The sequence below is a fragment of the Phyllobates terribilis genome, unplaced genomic scaffold (genome assembly GCF_046119375.1).
Source record: "Phyllobates terribilis strain yellow unplaced genomic scaffold, ASM4611937v1 Scaffold_7__3_contigs__length_470593459, whole genome shotgun sequence".
Lineage (NCBI taxonomy): Eukaryota > Metazoa > Chordata > Amphibia > Anura > Dendrobatidae > Phyllobates > Phyllobates terribilis.
The window spans coordinates 79,149,876-79,172,867 of NW_027362767.1; the positions used below are offsets into that span (position 1 = coordinate 79,149,876).

At 42.2% G+C, this 22,992-nt stretch overlaps 1 protein-coding gene across 3 annotated transcripts in view; it reads right to left on the bottom strand.

Moving 5' to 3' along the window:
- MIDEAS (mitotic deacetylase associated SANT domain protein) overlaps positions 1-22,992 on the bottom strand; it is a 103,396-nt gene that overhangs the window by 43,762 nt on the left and 36,642 nt on the right. For 2 of the 3 annotated variants that reach the window (XM_073638845.1, XM_073638843.1), the window contains exon 1: positions 6,976-7,282. The exons of the other annotated variant lie outside the window; for it this stretch is intronic. The gene's annotated coding sequence lies outside the window, so the exon portion shown is untranslated. Of the gene's footprint in view, positions 1-6,975; positions 7,283-22,992 lie in introns of those variants that run through there. 3 annotated transcript variants of the gene reach the window in all.

The following is a 22,992-nucleotide window of genomic DNA, read 5'->3' on the forward strand; positions in this document are numbered from 1 at the left end:
CCTGTAAGGCCATGTTCACACGTTCAGTATTTTACATCAGTATTTGTAAGCCAAAACCAGGAGTGGGTGATAAATACAGAAGTGGTGACGTGTTTCTATTATACTTTCCCTCTGATTGTTCCACTCCTGGTTTGGGCCACAAACACTGATCGTGTGAACATGGCCCAACCTGTCATTTTCCATTGCGAGTATGCTGAGTTTTAGGCGCGGATTTTCCTCATAAAAGAATCGTTTAATCTGCAGGTAAAGTTGTTCACTGTGGAAACACACTAATACCGCATGTAATCCGCACAAGACTATCGATAAAGTTTTTTTTGCAAGTCAAATACCAGGAAGTATCAAAAACAAAACAGCTTTATTTAAAACAAGAGACAAAAACGCAATAAAAAAAAATGCAAATAATCTAATAGGAGAAGAAAACCTGCAACAACAAAAAACTTGCCAAAATACTCATGGTGTGAACATAGCTGTACTTTCTGAAGTAACTATACCCTGAAGGAAATCACTACATGCTTTACTGGGCAATGATAAATAATATGATGAAAAAAAAAAAAAAAGATGTAGAGTTCAGATTTTTCCGGTAGACTTGTGTTAGTTGCAGAAAATTTGCAGGTAAAAAACGATTATGCGTTTTTAGTGAGTTTACGCTGCAGAAATTGCATAAACAAAATGCTTGCAATCCGCACATGACTATTAATAAAGCTTCGTCAAATACCAGGAAGTATCAAAAACAGAGCAGCTTTATTTAAAACAAGACATAACAAGAGACAAAAACGCAATAAAAAAAACATAAGTAACATCAAAAACCACACCAAATACTCATCATGTGAACGTAGTCTTAATGGCAGCCGCCCAGGCCTGTGCCCGCCCTCCTGTGATCGGCTCATTGGCTGAATGCTATGGAAAGATGTGAAAATCTATGGAGGGGGCAAAAATGACTTGGACGAGACATTGCAGCTCCGCCATAAAACAACTGCACAATGACCACATTGATAAATGCCACATGCAACTTTTATTACTGTCACAAAGGTCAAGCAACAAAGAAATATCGCATTTCACCAACGGCTGGTGACAAAGGTCTGAAGGAAATGGTAGTTACAGGGTGACATCACAGCAATGAGACGACTACACCGAGAATTATTTGTATGGATTCCCAGCATAACAAGACATGTTATAAGTAAATCCGCCCACACGCCAGTGCCGACAAGCACATAGCACATGCCAGTAAACACGCCCGTTATCTGAGGAATGTTCTGCACACGGATACACTATATACTGAGCAAACTGCAAGACTAGAGGCCCTGAATGGCTGCGTGCACTACAGCCTGCAGCAAGACTACAACTCCCAGCATGCAGGAGCCAATATCCAGATCAGACTTTAGTCTTTTTTTCTTCTTTCAGGCAGCATCTATTTCTGCAGCTGTTGTTCTCTTACAGCTTTTGCAGCTGTTAAGCAAGAGTAAGACTGTCCAGGGTGCAGAAAGTCCTCGAAGTAGTGCAGATTTCAACATGATTCCCAGAACATTCCCAAAGTTTTTTGCTACAGGACCCCTTTTTAATATTGAAAGGATAAAACAAAATAATCTGCGTGTTTAGCACGGTATGTAACAATATTAATCTTGGAAAAAAAGCAATCATGATTCTGCAAGAAAATGAGTGTCACCAGCAAAAAAACGTTGCTTGGTCTGGCACTATTCACATTGCGTTATTGTGCAATGTGAATAGTGTAAGGTGCATTCATCTGAATGCCCCTAACAACCGACAAGCTCTTTAAGGGTCCATAGAATGCAATAACGCAAATGGAGTTCATGCAAAGTTATTTCCGCAGTTTCTTTTCTGCCACGGACCGTCATTACCAATGAGCACACAAATTAAGCAGATTAATTCTGTGCCCCTCTGAAAACACAGGGAAAAAAAAATCAAACAAATTAAGTTCATTTTTGCATCAGTGCAGTCTATGAATAATGTTTTTATTTTTATTTCTTTATTTTTTTTTAGGTAGATTCAGGCAGAATTCCTGAACACACTGCAGAAAAGCAGTGCGAACATAGCCTAAGACTAGATCAGCCAAACAGAAGCTATAAGAAAATGTATCACGGTGGCTCATGCTGTATGGCAAATTGGGTGCATCTAGTTAGACAGGTGACACTTGAGTATGGCTGGCATACTATTTGCACGTTGCTCCATGCACCCTTCATCTGTCACATCTGCCAGTACGGTGCAAACAAGTGTGTAAAATATATCTGGTGCAAGGCATGTGACAAAAGGATTAGCAGCTGGATGCCCCAATCGCCAGCCAAGACTTGGCAGCTGCAAAATAACCCACCACCCCCAAAAAAAAAATATATATATATTATATATATATATATATATATATATATATATATATATATATATATATATATATATATATATATATATATATATAATTGGCTGTATACCAACTTCCATGAAGCTATCAATCTAAACAGGTTCTCCACTGTAAAAGCAGCGACTTAGAGCAGCACATGACCGCTTTAATGCAGCTCGTCCACACATCAGTCTTCTATTGTACTTTGTAATGGACACTGCCATGGTTCTGCATAGTACAGGGAAAAGACTGAAATGCTGCACAGCAAAGCAGCTTCTGGCTGCACAATACACACAGCACACTCATTATTATCATGCAAAAAAAGTGCCAGACTAGCCCACAAAAAGGAAGCCAGAACATGACCATAGCAAGTTGTGCAAGAAAGGGGTTCATAGAAATTACAAATTTACTGTACCCATAAATCATTGTGTACACCCTACACCCTGGAAATAACGGGTTTGTCAAGTTTTGTCAGGCATTCAAAATCATTACCACACATCCTTGTTGGATTGCTCTGGGTTTTCCCGTAAAAGAACTAGGTCTTATATAGATGTCAACTAATGGAGAATGGCAGATTCTGAATGGGCACGGTGGCACTGGCAGACACAGGCAGAAGAGGCCCCTGTGTAAGAACAGAATACGAGTCCTTTGCAGCATAAGAGCTCATCATAATGCACAATTCCACCTGCTTTGGGAGGTGGATGTGACCCCCGTACCTCTTGGGCCCCTATGCTGACACATAAGTTGCACCAACGATATGTCCGCCACTGAATAGTGGCCATATTTAGAGGACTGTGTACATGAGAAAATTATTAAGTTTCAATTTAGGATTGTCCCAAAATCAGTTTCATATGGAATTCTACCAACCATATATGTCTATGGTGACAGACTATAAGGCTGTGTGCCCACGTAGCATTTTTCAAGCGTATATGCTGCGGAATTTCCGCAGCGTAAACGCTTGAAAAACGCATGTATATCCGCACCCCATGGTCCCCAATGGGATTCCGCAAGTTCTATGCACATGCTGCGGATTTTTCCGCAGCGTTTATGCCGCGTTCAAAAATCCGCAGCATGTCATTTAATTTTGCGTTTCCGCAAGCGGAATTGCCTTTGTCCAATGCATAAAAAACGCAAAGGCAATTCCGCATGTGGAAAACGCGCGATAAACGCGTGCGGAATTCCGCATGCGTTTTTCCGGGAGAGGACTTGCATTTATGCAGCAGAAATTTTCTGCTTCATAAATGCAACGTGGGCACATAGCCTTAGTCCCATTCACCTCCATGGGACCCCATTATGGAGTTGTACAGCAGTTGTACATGATACAGCCAGGTGTATTATGAACAAAACTCACAGGTTAATCTAATCAAACAAAGGCAAGTAAAGATTTCCTGACCAAAGCCAATAATTCATGTCAGAATAACTGATCAAAATCGTCAGACAAAGAAGAAATTTTAGTTCCAAAACTTATGAAACTTTTCAAGTGTAGCATTTTAAAACATTGGGAAATTCTCAACATGTTTTTTGCCAAATGTGATGGTAGTCACAACAAAGTGAATCAATAAAAGCTTATCTGACGTGTTACAATGAACTGACTGACCCTACGTACCTGTACTGGACTTAAACACCACAGTGCCACAATAAAAATGTGAAGAAGAAAAAATATATAAGATCATCTCTTGTACCCATTCAACTCCCCCCATGCACAGTCTAGTTGGCAAATAATAACATCCGCAGCAACCTTACTTTAGAAACTTTTATACCGGAAGTTGACCACTAACATCAGTGTCATCAGTAAAGTGTCACTCATGTGACACCAGCTGTATAGACATGGCACAGAAATCCAGATACACAGATGTGACCGCGTGCCACTGAAAAGCTTCCTGCCAAGTCACTGACCTCTAATGCTTTTTGGGTTTTTGTTGCTAAATTATGTGATTAGAGCCCTCAGCTATGAGGTTATTCGTGACATAGCCACTTTAGCCACTCAGCACGAAGGCTGCAATGTCACATTCTAACATCAGATCTAATGATTCATAATTCTGTTAGGTTGTGACAGATTTATTTATTATGCGCTGCTTATATGACACCATCATATTCTGCAGTGCTTTACAGACATCACTGTCCCCATTGGGGCTCACAATCTACATTCCCTATCAGGATGTCTTTGGAGTGTGGGAGGAAACCCACACAAACACGGGGAGAACATACAAACTCCTTGCAGATGTTGTCTTTGATGGGATTTAAACTCAGAACCCCAATGCGAACTACTAAGCCACCGTACTACCCCAAAACATAACTCCACCATGATACAACAGTCACCCAAATAAAAAAAAAAATGCTGGAATTTTGGCCACAAGCAGCATCCAATCTTGCCATCATGTGCAACTGCAAATTATCAGTTTCTCCTACTGGTAAAATTACAGTTCTAAAATAATTGCACAACAGCAAGTTGAACATAATTTAGGATTGTGCAAGAGTTGAAATAGCAGAACTCAATGTCAAGGAGAATACCTAATCTAAAAATTCCGCAAAAGGATAAAATAAAAAAATAAAAAAGTTGGCATATTTCCAAAGTCAGTGCGACACGAGCCTAGGGAGCATTGCAGCTCTGCTACATTCACTTTACTGGAGCTTAGCATAACCCAAGGACAGGTATGGCACGGTTTCTGGGGGAAAAAAAAAAAAAGTAGCAGATATGTTTTTCTAATCCTGTGCAAATTTTTAACTTCTGAGGACCTTCACATTTTTTTTTCTTAGTTCACCACTTGCATAAAGACAACATGCTGTTGCAAAGAGCTGACAATGACAAACATGCAGCAGGACCTCCCACACATACACACATCAGCATTAGTTTCTGTTCCGGTTGCTTTGTGACCCAATATCAGCAACTGTCAGGGCCGCTCCTAGCTGAGCTTTTCTCCCCAGACATGTTTTACCGGATTAGAGTGAGCCAGGAAAAGTGACAAGAGCATATTTTCCTGGAATGGGCAGCTGCACCCTACAAGTCACGAATCCCAATGCGTACACAGGGGAAATTAAAGGTTTTGGGGAGGGGGAGCTTTCGACATGATCCCATAAAAATTCTCACTAAAAAATGATTGCCTAGGGAAAAATATTTGCCCAATTTCCTAGGAAGTCCCCATAAATCCATTCCATCTGCTCTGCTTCAACGTATAAGAGCACGAAAACTCAAATAATCTACCATAATACTTTACCACTTGACAGAGAAGAACCTATAGATTGTGATGTAAATGTTGATCGCTAGATTACAATCTCTAGGGTTTGTTCCGCCAATGTTTAAAGATGTCTCGGTCAATATTGGTTGCGCAACATATGACATGTTCGCCCTGATATAGCGCCAGCATATTCCATGTGCAATGTAAAAAAAAAAATGTAATATCAATGTCAAGGAAGAAAAACTTAGCTGTGCAACTGTACGGATTTACAAATACATGTCACGCTGCTTTCAAAACAGGAAACTAATATTACAGGAAATTGCAAAGTCAGAACAGAGCGAATGCAAGTGCAAGAATGCATGTACACCTACAAGCGCTCATTCTCTACAGAAATGACTGCGTCCTCTGTACTTCCCATACAATACCTTGTCTGATTCAGAGTGGAAGATATGAGCTTCATTATGCAAGTGGAAAAGAGAAAATGGTACCAAATCTACTAATTTCAGAAGTGTGAAGGAAATCATGCTAAATACTCTACTTATCCTAATAAAGTCTCATCACGTGGGTTCCCTATAATCAGTTATTATCCCTTATGGAACTATAAAAAGCGCTAGGAAAAAAAGTATACACGTTCTCCAATTCATTTTTTTTGGCTAGGGTACAAATTGAGATACCCTTTAGAAAAGTTTGACCTGCACATATGGAATATATATAGAAACAACCCCCTTAAAAAAAAAATTAAGTTTATCTTATGATGCAGCATATAACAAGACCATTTTCCCCAGTACAAAAGGCGATACTGTAATGTGCACAAGGCTTTATCTGTCCTGCTTTTATTTAAAACAGACAGTAATCTGTGGACAGCCACCCCCCCTCCCAACCCCAAACACATGGACTGTAATTCACTGCAAAGACTAGAAGGCCCCTCATGCTGGGAAGGACAGTAGGAGGGACTGAGAAAGCACAAAGTCAGAGGCATTCATCAAGATCTGAGCTGACTACTGCATGCTACACTCCAAAAAATAATACTATTACAAGTCAGTAGCACCAGTCCCTAAAAAAAGAAGGAAAGAACCCTCTTCCCCACAACCTCATGCTCATACAGTATTTTTATGTTTCAAGTTCTGATTACAGAGTAAATAAATATTTATCAACAATTACAATTCTGAAAACAAAACCTAAATACAAAGTTGCAGTTCCCTTTGACAAACCACTTTTGCAAACCCTTCCAAAACTGATGGAAAAGCATTTACCTGCAGTCCTGTGTAAATCTACACATTGGCAATGTCACAAAAGTGAAGCAAAAGCACAAACCTATTTGTATCCAGGTACAAAGAGGAAGAGAAAACAACATGCACATAAAAAAAGCAAACCACAAAACTCAAGTTCACCCCTTTATACTTAATGCACATGTTACCCAACCCCCTCCAAGTCTTCCCATAAACTCACCAAGTTCCTGCAAACAGGGGTAGAGCCAGGCTGAACATATCCAAGCTTTCCTACAATCGGAGGAAGAACCAACCAGTCCAGCAGAACCAGGGCTGACGAGTCCACCTCCAAGTCTGAGATCAGTACAAGAATGAAGAATCCTGCTGAGATCTGTGCAAGCAGCTCCAGCTACAAGGAGACTGTGTTTTCCCAGATCTTGCTATGCAGAGCCAGTAGCTGGGTGCAGAGTGGAATGACTGCATGGCTCTGACTCATCAGCTGAGCTCACTGCTTGCAACAACAACACACAAAATCCCCAGCAGTGAGAGTGTGAGAGGGAGGGAGGGAGCCACTGGGCTGTTCAATTACACAACACAGGGAACCCTCCCTCACTGTAAGAAGATTTACTCTGTGCTGCTCCCTGCAAACATCATTTCCTTCTCTTCAATTCTGAAAACTAGTTTTTGCTTTTTAGAGGCTTGGCAGTTTTTTTCTTTATTTTTTTATGGTTTGCAAATAAAAATGAACAAATATTCAGTAGGAAGCAAAAGGTTAGTCCTTACTTTCCCTATATTTGCACATTTGAAGAAAAAAAATATACCATATATATATATATTTTCTTCAATCTGGGTGCAGGTCATTACTCTCCCTAGCTACAGCTATAAACTAACCCCTCCCCCCAACTTCCTAACAAAAAATACAGAAAAAAAATGGCCCGCACATCTTTAGTGTTAAATAGGTCATCCACCTTTAATGCAGCAGCCACAATAATATTCCTGTCCAACCACTACACATATACCTCCACACTGTGCCAGTCATTGCACTGGTTGACCATCCGCTGCAGAATACATCATAAGCTTATCTTTCTCACTCACAAAGCTTTTCACAGTTCAGCACCACACTACATCTCCTCCCTCACCTCTGTCCAGGGCCGGCATTAGGGACAGACAGACTAGGCATCTGCCTAGACCCCCAACCAATGGCACGCTGCCGTGAGTCAGGGGGACACCAGCGCTCGCCCCCCTCCCCTCCTTCCGCATCGCACATCCAACTATCAGCATCTATGATGCCGTTACAGTTGAAAGCAATGATGGAGGAGAGAGCATGTCCAGGCATTGTAGGGAGGTCATACAGGCACGTGGAGGCCACACACAATACTGAGCCTCATTTTGACTTGTTTTAAGGACATTACAGCAAAGTTGGATCAGCCTGTAATGTGTTTTTCCACTTTAATTTTGGGGGTGACTCCAAATCCAGGCCTCCATTGGTTAATAAATTTGATTTCCATTGATGATTTTTGTGTGATTTTGTTGTCAGCACATTCAACTTTGTACAGAACAAAGTATTTAATGAGAATATTTCATTCATTCAGATCTAGGATGCGTTATTTGAGTGTTCCATTTATCTTTTTGAGCAGTGTATATGCTACTTTGTAACGTCTGATATTGTCTATACATGGTCCCTTTAATTGTAAAATGCTTCAGAATGTTCGAGCTATAGAAATAAAAATAATAATAATAATAAATATTAAATAGGCAGGTGCACAAATACTCTGTGGGCAATATACAAACACTATGAATCGGCACGCTGCAATAGATTTATACATGAACGTCAATATTGCAACAGTTTTTGATCAAAAAGTGCAAAAGCCACACAACCAAGTTAAGAAGTACCTTTTAAATGGAGGGTCTTTAAACACTTGTGTGTCACCTCTCTATGTGTCAAGCCCGGCCTGTAATTAAAACCTAGTTTGGATACATAAATGGTGCTGAACTCCTTCTCCATATAATAATAATAATAATAATAAAAAAGGCCCACACACCTTTAGTATTAAGTTAACGTACAGGTGCACAAATACATCTTGGCCAATATACAAACGAGCATTCATTTTTTGCAGTCTGCTGACGTGTAGTGTGCATCAGGGGCGGACATACCATTGGTGCAACTTGTGCATCCATACTGGGGGTCCCCTACCACCTCTAAAGCAGGTGGAATTGTACATTACGATGAGTTATTGGACTGCATAGGGCCCATATATTGCTCTTGCACAGGGGCCTCTCTTTTGTCTTAGTCAATACTGGCGTGTATATATAAGTTTGTATATTGGCCACAACGTATTTGTGCAGCTATGAATTAATTGCCCATGAGGCTGTAGAGTTCCGGTAGAGACACGTGACCGGTCCGTGTGCCCAGTCCAAGAATGACTCGGTGCATGTCCTATTCTGGTCCATTTTGGTGACTCAGGCTTGGACATTCAACTCTACAGAAGTGAGAAAAGAACAAAAAATATTGAAATGCAGGCTGAAGCTAATCTAACCATGTGCAATTTTTCACTACAAGAAAATTGGACGCAATCATGAGAATATAACCAAAGGCCCTATTCAAAATAATAATTTTCACTTGCAAGTGCAGATTGGGAAGCACCCATACTATTGCAGATGGGCCAGGCTGAGAAAATAAGGAATGCTGAAGCGCACCGTATTTATAGGATTCGGATCTGTGCTTTATTTTGTAATGAAAGCAAATCTTTTCAAAACTACAAAAATCTGTTTTATCCTCAGACCTCAAATCGCAAGTTGTTAGTACTGATTACTACAACATTTACAGCAGTCTAGGGGATTTGTTCGCTGGATCTAGAGTCCTATCTGCAGCTAGTTATGGAGCTGGAAGGAAACCAGAAACTGGAATTTCCCCTGCATTCAGCATGGTCTGTTTGCAACACAGCAAAATAAGTCCTGTTTGTTTTATTAACCATTTCCTATATAAAAAAAAAAGGAAAAATAAAAGTCAAATAAAAACTTTAAACTCTACTTTTGGTTTGTATAACACCTTTAGGGTAAGTTCACACATTGCGTTTTGCAACTTTTTTTTCCTACACGAAAAACCAGAGTGGTGGAAGGAAAAACACTGCCTAAACGCATTTTTTTTTTTTCCTTTTATTTTTCACCCATTCAGTTTAATGGGTGAAAAGCATTGCAAAAAAACACTGAAAAAATTGACATACTGCACCCTTGGCAAAAACGCAACATGGCTCAAACTCTGTGTAGAAAGAAATATGCAGTGTGCGCAGGAGATTTCAGAAATCTAATTGATAAATTTGCTGAGTAAAATACGCAGGGAAAATGCCACATGTGAACCCTTGGGCTTCATTCAGACAAATTTTTTTCTTCTTCTTAAAACGTAAAAATAAAATTTCATCAATGCGCTAGATCAGATTTTCATCAGTGATTGGTCAAATTTTACCATAAGTGTTTCATCAGCAATTTGCTAATATGTCAGAAAAAAAATCTTGTAAAGTTCCTCCAACTCATTACAATGTTACACACAGTGCGCTATTTGTAATTTTTACGGACCCATAGACGCATGTGTGTGATCTCGATTAGTGATGAGCGAGCGTGTTCTATTAACCCCTTTGGCGAGCACGCTCCGGTGCTTGCCGAGTATTTTGGCGTGCTCGGCATTTCTTTTAGTGTCACGGCTGTTTGACAGCTGTCACACATGTAGAGTTAGCCTCAGCTAAATTAGCAATGTTAGAGCAATCTCTGCCTGTGTGACAGCTGTCAGACAGCCGTGACACTTGCAGGCGCGGCGACATTAAAAGAAATGCTGAGCAGGCCAAAATACTCGGCAAGCACCTGAGCGTGCTCGCCTAAGGGGTTAATAGAACATGCTCGCTCATCACTAATCTTGATCTGTGGCTCAGATCAAAAACAGATGACATCTCAGTGATTTTTTTTGTATGAAAAACATGGATAGAACGTATACGTTAAAAAAATGGACAACTGGAATTGGCCTTAGGTCGATTCCATACAACGATGGTCCAATTATAAACCACGTTGCATGGACTGGTCGTGGGTCTCCTGGCCTGAACTTTATAGTCTCAGAAGGCATATATAAGGCTATCTAGTTTAGGTCAGGAGACTTGCGACCTGTCCATGCATCAGTCCATGCTCCGACTAAGGAACACAAATGTGTGAAATTGTGCTTAGGACTTCTTCAGACTTGTGTTTTGTTCTTTTTAGTTAAATGCTTGGTGGAAGTTTCTGCCGCTTTTTACTGTTCTGTGCTGAGTCACTCCATTGCAGAGATATTCACATTTGTTTATTTCTGGAGCGCACTATGTGAAATCTCTGCCTGCAGACCAACTGGGCGAGTCTTCTCTGGGAGCGTGCGCTGTCACTCCTCTCTCCTAGTCACTGACAATCGCAGCTCGACAGCATCGGAGACTCCTAGATCAGCTGCTGAGCTGTGGCTGGCATTGTCTTTGAGGAAGAGGTGACCACATATGACGAAATAAAAGACTCTCGTGAAATTTATGCTTGTAGTGCAACCGGGCATTTCTTCATACTGCGCTCCAAAAGCTGCAAATGTGAGTATCTCTACAATGGAGCGACGCAACGCAGAATGGAAAAAAGCGGTAGAATCAGGGGAGCTCAGGGATTTTAACCAGATATTGAACTTAATATTTTTTTTTTTTAGCAAGTGACCTCAAACTGATAAAGAGCATTGCAGCTTATATTCTGACTTGAAAGCATTTGGGAGGTAATATTAATCGCTGTGACTGGTACTGCTCTATGAAAAACGACAAGTCATTTCAGAAAGTCACGGTTAGTTTCACCAAGCAAATAGTCTTCTCTCCCACCTCATACTCCTCAAATGGAAAATCATGATGAAAGTAAGATTGCTCCATTATGCAAATGACGATTGTAGCTACTTAAACATATGAAAGTTTCCATACCTATAAAACTAAAAAGAAATGTATTTAGTAACCATGTTTTCAGTGGTGGGCGCATAGTTGCCTCTTTTATGTACTTTTGGCCTCACGAACATGATAAAGTCATGAGCACGTTATCCCTAAAGCTATGGGCACTCTATGTGGAACATTATTATTATGGTTATCCAGAAGTTTATTTCTTTACTATGGGCCTGAGAACTAACAGGCAGTTAGTTGCCTGTTCAGCCGACACAGACCTCTCCTGCTGGCTATTCTGCGCTTCCACTGACGTCACATCGGCAGAGCAGCGGCTTCTCTTACGCTCTGTTGACAAGGAGCGACTGTCGATGCCATGCAGATTGCTAGCCGGCTCCCTGCTGGCTATCAGAATGATGCGACCAGTCACAACCAAGCGCCTGGAAGAGGAAATGCTGCTCTGTTGACATGGAGCAATCAAATCGCCGGCAGTAGCGGTTGCTGACCGCTCAGAGTCGGTGTCGGGTAGAACAGACAGGTAGTTGGTAACTTTCTGCCTGGTCGGTTTTTTTTTTTTGGTCAATAGTAAAAAAAAAAAAAAATTAATAAATATAGTCCTTGATGGTCTTTCCCACACCTTGCGTGACAGGTTAAGTGAAACACTGAGGGTAAGGGAGCTCAGACACTAGGGAAAGGGGGAGTGGAGACCTCCTCGGCTGATCTGATATCACCCTGCCTCCCCCATCGTCCTTATATTGGTTCCTCACCAATGGCTGCACAGGAACCTAACACAGTGTATTTCCCTAGAGCTAAGCCCTGGCTAGGGAAGGGGGGGGGGGTGAACACTAGTCAGTCCCCACTAACAACTAAAGACGACAAGGTAGACAGACACGGGGGAAAATAACTTAGCTTGAGCCAACAATAGAGAGATTACACACACGTCCTCTTAGCACCGAGAGGAAGTAAACAGACTGCACTAGCTCCAAGCTTTCACAAGGGAACATGTGAATATCACCGGCACCTCCCTATCACAAACTAAGTATTTAAACACCCAGGCCAGGGTGTTAATCAGCAAGAGGGAGGTAGCCGCTGGATCCTAGAGTGAGACAGATCTAAGAAGGAGTCTGTAATGCAAAATGAAGAGATCTCCTGCAACCAACTGCAGGGCGACTGTCTCACATCTGACACACTTGTGACATAACCCCCTCTAAAAACATAGATTTTACCCTGAAATCAGTGCTTCTACACCAGACTATCTCCCTAATGCAACATTCAATGAGGAACGCCAATTTTTTCTTTTGGCCTTTTTATACATCTACATACAGGCCAAGAGAACAGCATTGAAATCTTATACTGATACAATGATGCAACTATGAATTCTACATTTTGGTTACTAATTAAATCTTTCACAGCATTAGGTTAGCAGATGATAGATTTGAAACCGTTCATCCTATTTAGCACATACAACAGGATTATCAGGCTCGTTGGAAAAGGAACTTTTGCATGGAAACACACTTTCAAACACTGACAAAGCGACCGACAAATACATCTCTACCAAACAAAACTTTTCATGCTTTTTCTATCATTCTTACTTCTCCCTTAAACCAGAAGAACGAAAGTGTGTTGTTGGAAAATTAATACACTTCTTTAATTTGCTATATCCTCCCATGAATTACTAATAAGGTCACATTCAGATGTTCATTTTTCTTTTTTTTTGGGTGTAAGAGAAAAGAAAGCGTTTTTTTTTGTTTTGTTTTGTTTTTTTTACATCAATGGGCGGATCCAATTTTTTACTAATTTTTGGTCCTTGTGTTAGGTTTTACCAACAGTGTAGCAGCCATTTTTCACATACGCAGAAAGCCAAAAAGCTCTTCCTTACCCTCAAAATAATAAAAACAGACTTCGCTTAGATGACAATTAGATGGCGACTGAATGCTATTTTTTTAGTTCCTTTTTTGTCCCCTTCACCGATTTGATCCAAAAACAAAATGATAAAAAAAAAAACACATCTCCATTTTTTTTTCTCCGGACATTTTATTCATTAAGCAGCCCAAAGGAAAATCTAAGATTTGTGCTGCTGTGGATTGGCATCCAGTTCGATCCTCCATGGCAGCAGGGCCAGGAAAATCTCCACGTCTGCGGATGGCATCCTTGGCACGGGTAGTACTCATGCAAAATTAGGACTTGTGTTGTGCCACCATATTATTATGTCGCCAAGGTCAACGTCAGAGGCTCCCAGAATGCCAGCCGCAGAAGTGAACACTGGGCTTATCTGGCTGTCACAGTGGAATGGGCTAGTCACCAGATCAGGGCAGTGCAAATTATTTTACTCAAGTTTACTCAATTATTTTTTGAGTATGGTTGGGGTGGAGAGAAAAAGAAAAAAGTCACAGCATGCATTAATCCTGTTAATTTTACAGATGAGAAAGTGATAATTTCAATCATGCATAGCTTGTATGCTGGTGTGCGATGAGAGTACAAGGATAGATTGTGACTAGTTGGTGAGTTGCCATATTTGTCTTAAAAGGGAATCTGTCAGCAAGTTTGTGATTTGAGAGCAGCATAATATAAGGCAAGAGAATCTGATTCTAGGGAGTGTCTTATTTGGCAGTGTTCTATAGTTTCAATACAATCAGTGTTTTATCAGCAGGAAATTATCACTACAGGACTAGGTCTCATGTGCAAGCCAGTTCAGCTAATCTGTGTAGCCCCGCCTCCACCACTGATTGGCAGCATTCTGACAATGTACACAGGAAGCTGCCAATCAGGAGTGTGGGCGGAGTTATACACAGTTCAGCATTTGCGCTTTGCTGCACTTACAACAGAGAAAACAGGGATTCTATCAAAACTGAACCAAGTAGCTCAGTAAGTGACATCGCTGGAATCAGGGTCTCTTCCCTTACATTATGCTGCTGTCAGATTACATATAAGAACACTGCTGAAGGATTCCCTTTTAAGGGGAATCTATCAGTAGGACCAATCTTCGCTTGCGATCACTCCTCCTGTAACTGTTAAATGTTATTTTGTATTGTTTTTACTGTCTGTACATGCCCCTGCTTAATTGTAGAGTGCTGCGGAATATGTTGACGCTATATAAAATTATTATTATTCTCCTAAGCCGTCTATATGGTCATGCAGGTCATATAAAAGCTGAATGAAATGACACCTTAATATCTGCTGCTATCTGATGCCTCATTCTAGAGAAATCCACATTTTTTATTATATGTAAATGAGCTCTTAAGATCTATGGGCCGGACATAGATCTCCTTGCGGATATCAAGGTATTATTTTATGTTTTGACTTGCAGGCCTATATAAACTTTTTAGGAGGATTGACCCTACTGACATATTCCCTTTAACAGAAATCTTTGTAAAATTGTTTATAGGGTTAGAGTAAGACTTCTATGAACATGGGGGCAAATTTAAAAAAAATAATAATTGTATACCCTGCTTTTTGAGTGCAGCTTGGGGCGACAAACAAAGCACAACCCCCAAACTGCAAATCTGAGAGAAGTAACTGTAGCACCAAAGTCCTTTTTCCAGACGGGATCCCTTTGCACATAAAACAGACACCAGTGTTATAAATGGCACATGGTTGTGGGGGCACGAAGCTTCAGGTTACAACACTGGTCAGCAGACGACTTTGTATGACAAATGGGCACAGACTACAAGTTGTTATAAGCGATGCATCAGCTGTTGTATCACTGTGCAGAGGATCCTAATAGACAAAATACCAGATTAACAGGAAGAAAAAAAAAAAGTCTAAATTTTTCTCTTTGCACTTAGATGATGAAAGTATTTTCTGGACATTTTCTGCAGCCATTTCAGCTCTTTAGCACAGCACAAAAGCACAAAAATTACTATGAAAATATTCACCTATTGACAGAAATGCAAAGTGCTTACACGCTGCCAACAGTCCTGAGTACACACAGTTTCAGGTTAACCATCCTTCCCAACAAGATCCTTATAGCAATTTCTCATCCAATATTTTGCTTGTTTAATAAAAATGTTGCAAAGTTGTTTTATTTTATGGAAATGTAGAATAAGTGAAAGAAAATAAGTCAGGAAAAGCGAGAAACAACTGCAAGTTTTTCATTGCCCACAGCAATGGGGGAATATACAATTTAGGGCCCCTGCAGACAAGCGTATGAGAAACGGTCCGAGTTTCATCCAGAAAACTCGTATTACTTTTTTCTAACTTTCAGCCACGTGTCCATTTTTTGCGCCCGTGTGCGGTCTGTTTTCATACATCTACACTAAAAATATACATGATTAAATACAGTTTCCTAGGTTTCGAATGGAATTGTATCCTTAAAACTCAGATGCCACTTGGATGTTCCATGTGAGATCTGATATATATATTTTTTTTAACGCACCCATAGACTTGACTCGATGAGTCTCATCCAAGACTCGGAATAAAGTAGCTCATGCTGTGATTTTCTATTTTTCATGGACAAATCAGACCAAAAGAAAAAAAAAGTCCCAATGAATAACATGGGTCAGTGTGCTATCTGATCAACAATCGGATCGCACACATCTAATTTATACGCTCTTCTGCATGAGCCCTTAACCAGACTTGGATCACTATAGTAATCTATGCAATGCCAATTTAAGTAAAAACCGAGTCCTCCAACTTCCCTTTGAAGTATGTATACCCACCATTTATGGCAAGATCATGCATATTCAGCCTATCCAAAAGAAAAAAAAGTGTACGTGGGAATAGAGGATGATTGCTGCCAGAAAGAAGGTTCCCATATACCATAAGGCTCACCCATACACATTAGAATAATGTTGGCTGAACTCTGATATCAACAGGTTTGGTTGATGGTCTAACATGTATGGGGGCACCGGCCGACAGATGGTCAGGAGAGATGTCCATCATGCATGTCCAATTTTGGACTGCTGCCCATATTGTTTTAAACAGAGATAAGCCGCAGGCTGGTATCTTTCTAATAGAGAACACAGGAGAGCACAGCCGATTGAGTGCTCCTGTGCAGCGTCGGACTGAGGTGCCAAGGGCCCACCAGTAACCAACTCCAGGGTCCCCCACTTGCAAATGTGACTTTATCCTCAATCACTAATTCATATAACAATGAACTGGGTAGATTGTTAAATTAATAAGATGCGGCCTTTGTCTGTACATAGTGATTCAAGTATATAGTGCTAAGTGCTGCTCATCTACTATATAATTGTCTTAGTCTGTCTGTCTGTCCTGGAAATCCCGGGTCGCTGATTGGTCCGGCCACGGCCAATCAGCCATGCGGCATTTCTGACAAACATGGCGGCCGTTAGCGGCTCATGTGCGGCACGGAGGTCAGCGGCGATGCAGCCAGGAGATGCAGCCGGCTACTCGCAGCATAAGTCCCCTGACCGCAGGCGCCGCTGACCTACATGCGGCTATCGTCGGGAGATCAGTGGCTACGGCAAGCGTGACGCCCCTCCCCTCCCCTCCCCTCGTCCCTCCCCCCGCTTGATCAGGACCCCGGCACCCGGCATCATACTTACCCCTCCCCTCCTCTCCTCTCCCCTCCCCTCTCCTTCCGTCCCTCCCCCCGCTCGATCAGGACCCCGGCACCAGCGTTATACTTACCCCTCCCTGTGCCTCCGCAGCAGCTCCTGCGTCTTCCGCTGATGCTCTGTGACGTCTCAGGTCAGAGGGCGCGGTGACGTCTTTACACCGCGCTCTCTCCTGACCGGTCACAGCGCACAGCGTGAAGATGCCGGCTACGCTGGAGTCCAGAGAAGCAGCTGAGAAGGGAGGTGAGTATTGGATTTTTTTTTTTTTTTTGTATGGGGCCATAGGGGACCTGCATGGGGCATTATATGGGGGAAAGGTCACATCCTACATGGGGCATTATATGGGGGAGAGGTGACATCCTGAATGGGGCATTATATACGGGGGATGTGACTTCCTGCATGGGGTATTATATACGGGGGATGTGACTTCCTGCATGGGGCATTATAAAGGAGGGTCGGGAGACATATGCTAGAATACCCGATGCGTTAGAATCGGGCCACCATCTAGTACAGTATAAGAGGGCCCACCAGAGAATTCTCCTGTGGGCCAGTCCAAGCCTGCTCCTGTGTATGCGAGAGATGGCTGTCGGCCAAACGATTGTCTCAAGCATCGGTGGGCAGACAGCCATCTAATGTATAGGACTACCCTAAGGTGTTGCCCAAACCAGTGTTCAACTGACTGCCATTTCCCGGTTACCACAGTGGAAACACAAAGCTGCATCAAAAGTTTTATCAAAGTTAAGTAACTGGAGATTAGTTGTGTTTTTTGTTTTTTTTAATGTAGATATAAAAAGTTAACAAAAAAAAAAACCAAAAAAAAAAAACCACACAACTACAAAGTAACCTAATTTAGCTAATGGGTTCAGAAAATCGGCAGCATCAAAAACAGACCAAACACTCATCGTGGAGACTTAGGCTAAAGGCTTCACAGAAGTATTCAGGGCTGCGGAGTCCTTGTTGCTAGGTACCATGTAGTACTTTTTAGATAAGAATATATCTGCAATTTATACAGAATTCTGTGGGTGCAGAATTACACCTTCACACACAGAGGGTACAATGCTGTTGTATGGCTGAGTTTACAAGTGCAAAAAATGTGTTCAGCTCACCTCCCATAGGCAATTAATCATAGATCCATGGAACAAGAAATCACAGCGAGAGAGGGATAGATGTGCATCAGGAAAAAAAAACCCAGATGAAAACATCACAAAACAAAATCACACAAAAATCATCAATGGAAATCAAATGCATTAACCAATGGAAGCCTAGATTTGGAGTCACCCTCAAAATTAAAGTGGAAAAACACACTACAGGCTGATCCAACTTTGATATAATGTCCTTAAAACAAGTCAAAATGAGGCTCAGTATTGTGTGTGGCCTCCACGTGCCTGTATGACCTCCCTACAACGCCTGGGCATGCTCCTGATGAGGTTGCGGATGGTCTCCTGTGGGATCTCCTCCCAGATCTGGACTAAAGCATCCGCCAACTCCTGGACAGTCTGTGGTGCAACGTGACGTTGGTGAATGGAGAGAGACATGATGTCCCAGTTGTGCTCAATCGGATTCCGGTCTGGGGAACGGGCTGGCCAGTCCATAGCTTCAATGCCTTCATCTTGCAGGAACTGCTGACACACTCCAGCCACATGAGGTCTGGCATTGTCCTGCATTAGGAGGGACCCAGGGCCAACCACACCAGCATATGGTCTCACAAGGGGTCTGAGGATCTCATCTCGGTACCTAATGGCAGTCAGGCTACCTCTGGCGAGCACATGGAGGGCTGTGCGGCTGTCCAAAGAAATGCCACCCCACACCATTACTGACCCACTGCCAAACCGGTCATGCTGAAGGATGTTGCAGGCAGCAGATCACTCTCCACAGCATCTCCAGACTATGTCACGTCTGTCACATGTGCTCAGTGTGAACCTGCTTTCATCTGTGAAGAGCACAGGGCGCCAGTGGTGACTTTGCCAATCCTGGTGTTCTGTGGCAAATGCCAAGCGTCCTGTACGGTGTTGGGCTGTGAGCACAACCTCCATCTCTGGACGTCGGGGCCCTCATACCACCCTCATTGAGTCGGTTTCTAATCGTTTGTGCAGACACATGCACATTTGTGGCCTGCTGGAGGTCATTTTGCAGGGCTCTGGCAGTGCTCCTCCTGTTCCTCCTTGCACAAAGGCGGAGGTAGCGGTCCTGCTGCACTGTTGTTGCCCTCCTACAGCCCCCTCCATGTCTGCTGATGTACTGGCCTGTCTCCTGGTAGCGCCTCAAGCCTCTGGACACCACGCTGACAGACACAGTAAACCTTCTTGCCACAGCTCGCATTGATGTGCCATCCTGGATGAGCTGCACTACCTGAGCAACTTCTGTGGGTTGTAGAGTCCGTCTCATGCTACCACGAGTGTGAAAGCACAACCGACATTCAAAAGTGACCAAAACATCAGCCAGAAAGCATTGGTACGGAGATGTGGTCTGTGGTCCCCACCTGTAGAACCGCTCCTTTATTGAGGGTGTCTTGATAATTGCCAATAATTTCCATCTATTGTCTATTCCATTTGCACAACAGCATGTGAAATTGATTGTCAATCAGTGTTGCTTCCTAAGTGGACAGTTTGATTCACTTGGAGTTATATTCTGTTGTTTAAGTGTTACCTTTATTTTGTTGAGCAGTGTATAATATATATATGTATATATATTAGTAATAATAATCACGTTAAAACAGGCCATCCTGAAAATAACTACTGGCCTATGCATCTTGAACCATGGCAAGAATACGAACCGTACAGATAGACCGATCGTGTGCATGAGACCTCGCTAACTCAACCAATGTTCATCTTTATTGCCAAAAATAACCATCTGGGGACTAAAGTAAGGAAATTAACTAACATTCTTAGTTGCATAGTACTGCAAACTAATCCAAAGCTCAGTATGTGCACAATGACACTGATGTAAGGTATATTCATGCAGTGTACACACACGTGGGGACTAAAGACAGATATCAGCTTCTTTCCTATTCAGCAGGTTTCACAATGATAAAAGGATATTCTCCATGTCACATCTGGGCACACTGTATTGTCTTCTTGCCAGCTAGATCCTTACAGCAAACACAATGATGCGTCTGTTTAAGTCAAGCAGCTCTTTTTATCCGCTGAATCCATGGGGGCAGCAAACACCATTTCTGCTGGAAAATAAATAAGCGATGTCCGTCATCAGCATCGTTTTTAGAACCTCTCCTCTTACCCGCTACTTACAGTGAAAGGTGCATTATATGTGGGTTGTAGCCACTGATGTTGACCAATAAGCTAAAAAGGCAAATCTGCTGGAGCAATATATTACAGTAATGGCTTCATAGCGCGTCAGTTTCTATGCTGTACAAATCAGCATTATATGGGTATATACAGTAGTGGTAGGTGTGTTACATTAGATAGAAAGATTAGGTCGTTCCCACTGATATTGGGTAATAGAAGTTTGCCAGTCACATGCCAGGAATGAAGCACCATTATATTGATCTGAAAGAAACCTTAAAAGTTAGTCTGTCAGCAAGTTGTCATGGCAGTAATTCGCATGCGCCTCAGCGCCACTCGACTCACCGTGGTCACCACGCTGCTTCTCCTAATGTCAAGCCGACTTGCTGAGTTTGCCTCTTGCACCACTCCTCAGCACTGCTGCATCCTGTCTCCACATGGATGTAGGACGATGCAGCCAGATCCTGCAGGAATTTAAACCTGTTGTGTCCTGCAGGATTTGGCCCAGCCAATCACCAACAAGCGCCGCCCTCCACACCTTTGCAGAGCTTAGGAACTAGATGCAAACTGGAACCTATCAAGGTGTTATGTCGTTTAGCACCCCCATTACTAATCCGGCTTGTGTTCTCGTCCTGTTTGCTGTCTCCGCTCCAGACCTCAGCTATGTATCCTGAACCTATGTTGCCTGCCCCGACCCAGGACCATATGACTACACTTCTGTCTTCAGGGACTGCCCTGGAGCAGTACCTTGTGTCATCACAGGCTCTAGTGAATACCCGGAAGACACTTACACTACCGTTCAAAAGTTTGGGGTCATTTAGAAATTTCATTATTTTTGAAAGAAAAGCATTTTTTTTTTTTCAATGAAGCTAACATTAACAATGTATGGAGTGTATTTCGGATTCATTTAATGTGGTAAATGACTATTCTAGCTGCAAACATCTTGTTTTTATTGCAATATCTACATAGGTGTATAGAGGCCCATTTCCAACAACCACCACTCCAGTGTTTTAATGGTACATTGTGTTTGCTAACTGTGTAAGAAGGCTAATGGATGTTTAGAAAACCCTAGAAAACCCTTGCACAAGTATGTTAGCCCAGCTGAAAATGGTTTGGCTGATTTGAGAAGCTATAAAATGAACCTTCCTTTGAGCTAGTTGAGAATCTGGAGCATTACATTTGTTTGTTCTATGAAACTCTCAAAATGGCCAGAAAGAGAGAAAATTCATGTGAAACTCGACAGTCTATTCTTGTTGTTAGAAATGAAGGCTATTCCATGCGAGAATTTGCCAAGAAACTGAAGATTTCCTACAACGGTGTGTACTACGCCCTTCAGAAGAGAGCACAAACAGGCTCTAACCAGAGTAGAAAGAGAAGTGGGAGACCCCGCTGCACAACTGAGCAACAAGACAAGGACATCAGAGTCTCTAGTTTGAGAAAAAGATACCTCACAGCTCCTGAACTGGCAGCTTCATTAAATAGTACACACAAAACGCCAGTGTCAACGTCTACAGTGAAGAGGCGACTGCGGGATGCCGGCCTTCAGGGCAAAGTGGCAAAGAAAAAGCCATATCTGAGACTGGCTAATAAAAGGAAAAGATTAATATGGGCAAAAGAACACAGACATTGGACAGAGGAAGATTGGAAAAAAGTTTTATGGACAGACAAATCAAAGTTTGAGGTGTTTGGATCACACAGAACAACTGAAAAGATGCTGGAAGAGTGCCTGACGCCATCTGTCAAGCATGGTGGAGGTAATGTGATGGTCTGGGGTTGCTTTGGTGCTGGTAAAGTGGGAGGAGATTTGTACAAGGTAAATGGGATTTTGAATAAGGAAGGCTATAACTCCATTTTGCAACGCCATGCCGTACCCTGTGGACAGGGCTTGATTGGAGCCTATTTCATCCTACAACAGGACAATGACCCAAAGCACAGCTCCAAATTATGCATGAACTATTTAGGGAAGAAGCAGGCAGCTGGTATTCTATCTGTAATGGAGTGGCCAGCGCAGTCACCAGATCTCAACCCCATTGAGCTGTTGTGGGAGCAACTTGATCGTATGGTAAGCAAAAAGTGCCCATCAAGCCAATCCAACTTGTGGGAGGGGCTTCAGGAAGCATGGGGGGAAATTTCTCAAGATTACCTCAGCAAATTAACAGCTAGAATGCCAAAGGTCTGCAATGCTGGAATTGCTGCAAAGGGAGCATTCTGTGACGAAAGCAAAGTTTGAAGGAGAAAATTATTCTTTCTAATAAAAATCATTATTCCTAACCTTGTCAATGTCTGGACTATATTTTCTAATCATTTTGCAACTCATTTAATAAACAAAAGTCTGAGTTTTCATGGAAAACACAAAATTGTGTGGGTGACCGAAAACTTTTGAACGGTAGTATAGTCCTGCCCGTCCAGTGTAAGCCCGGCCCGTGGTGCAATGCGTCCACACCCATGAGCGTTACACTAGTTTGTTCTATGAAATCTGAGAGCAGCATGATGTATGGGCAGAGACCCCGATTCCAGTGAGGTGTCTGGGCTGCTACTCCAGTTTTTTATAGAATCCCTGCTTTGTCTGATGTAGTGGTAGCAGAGCTAAGAC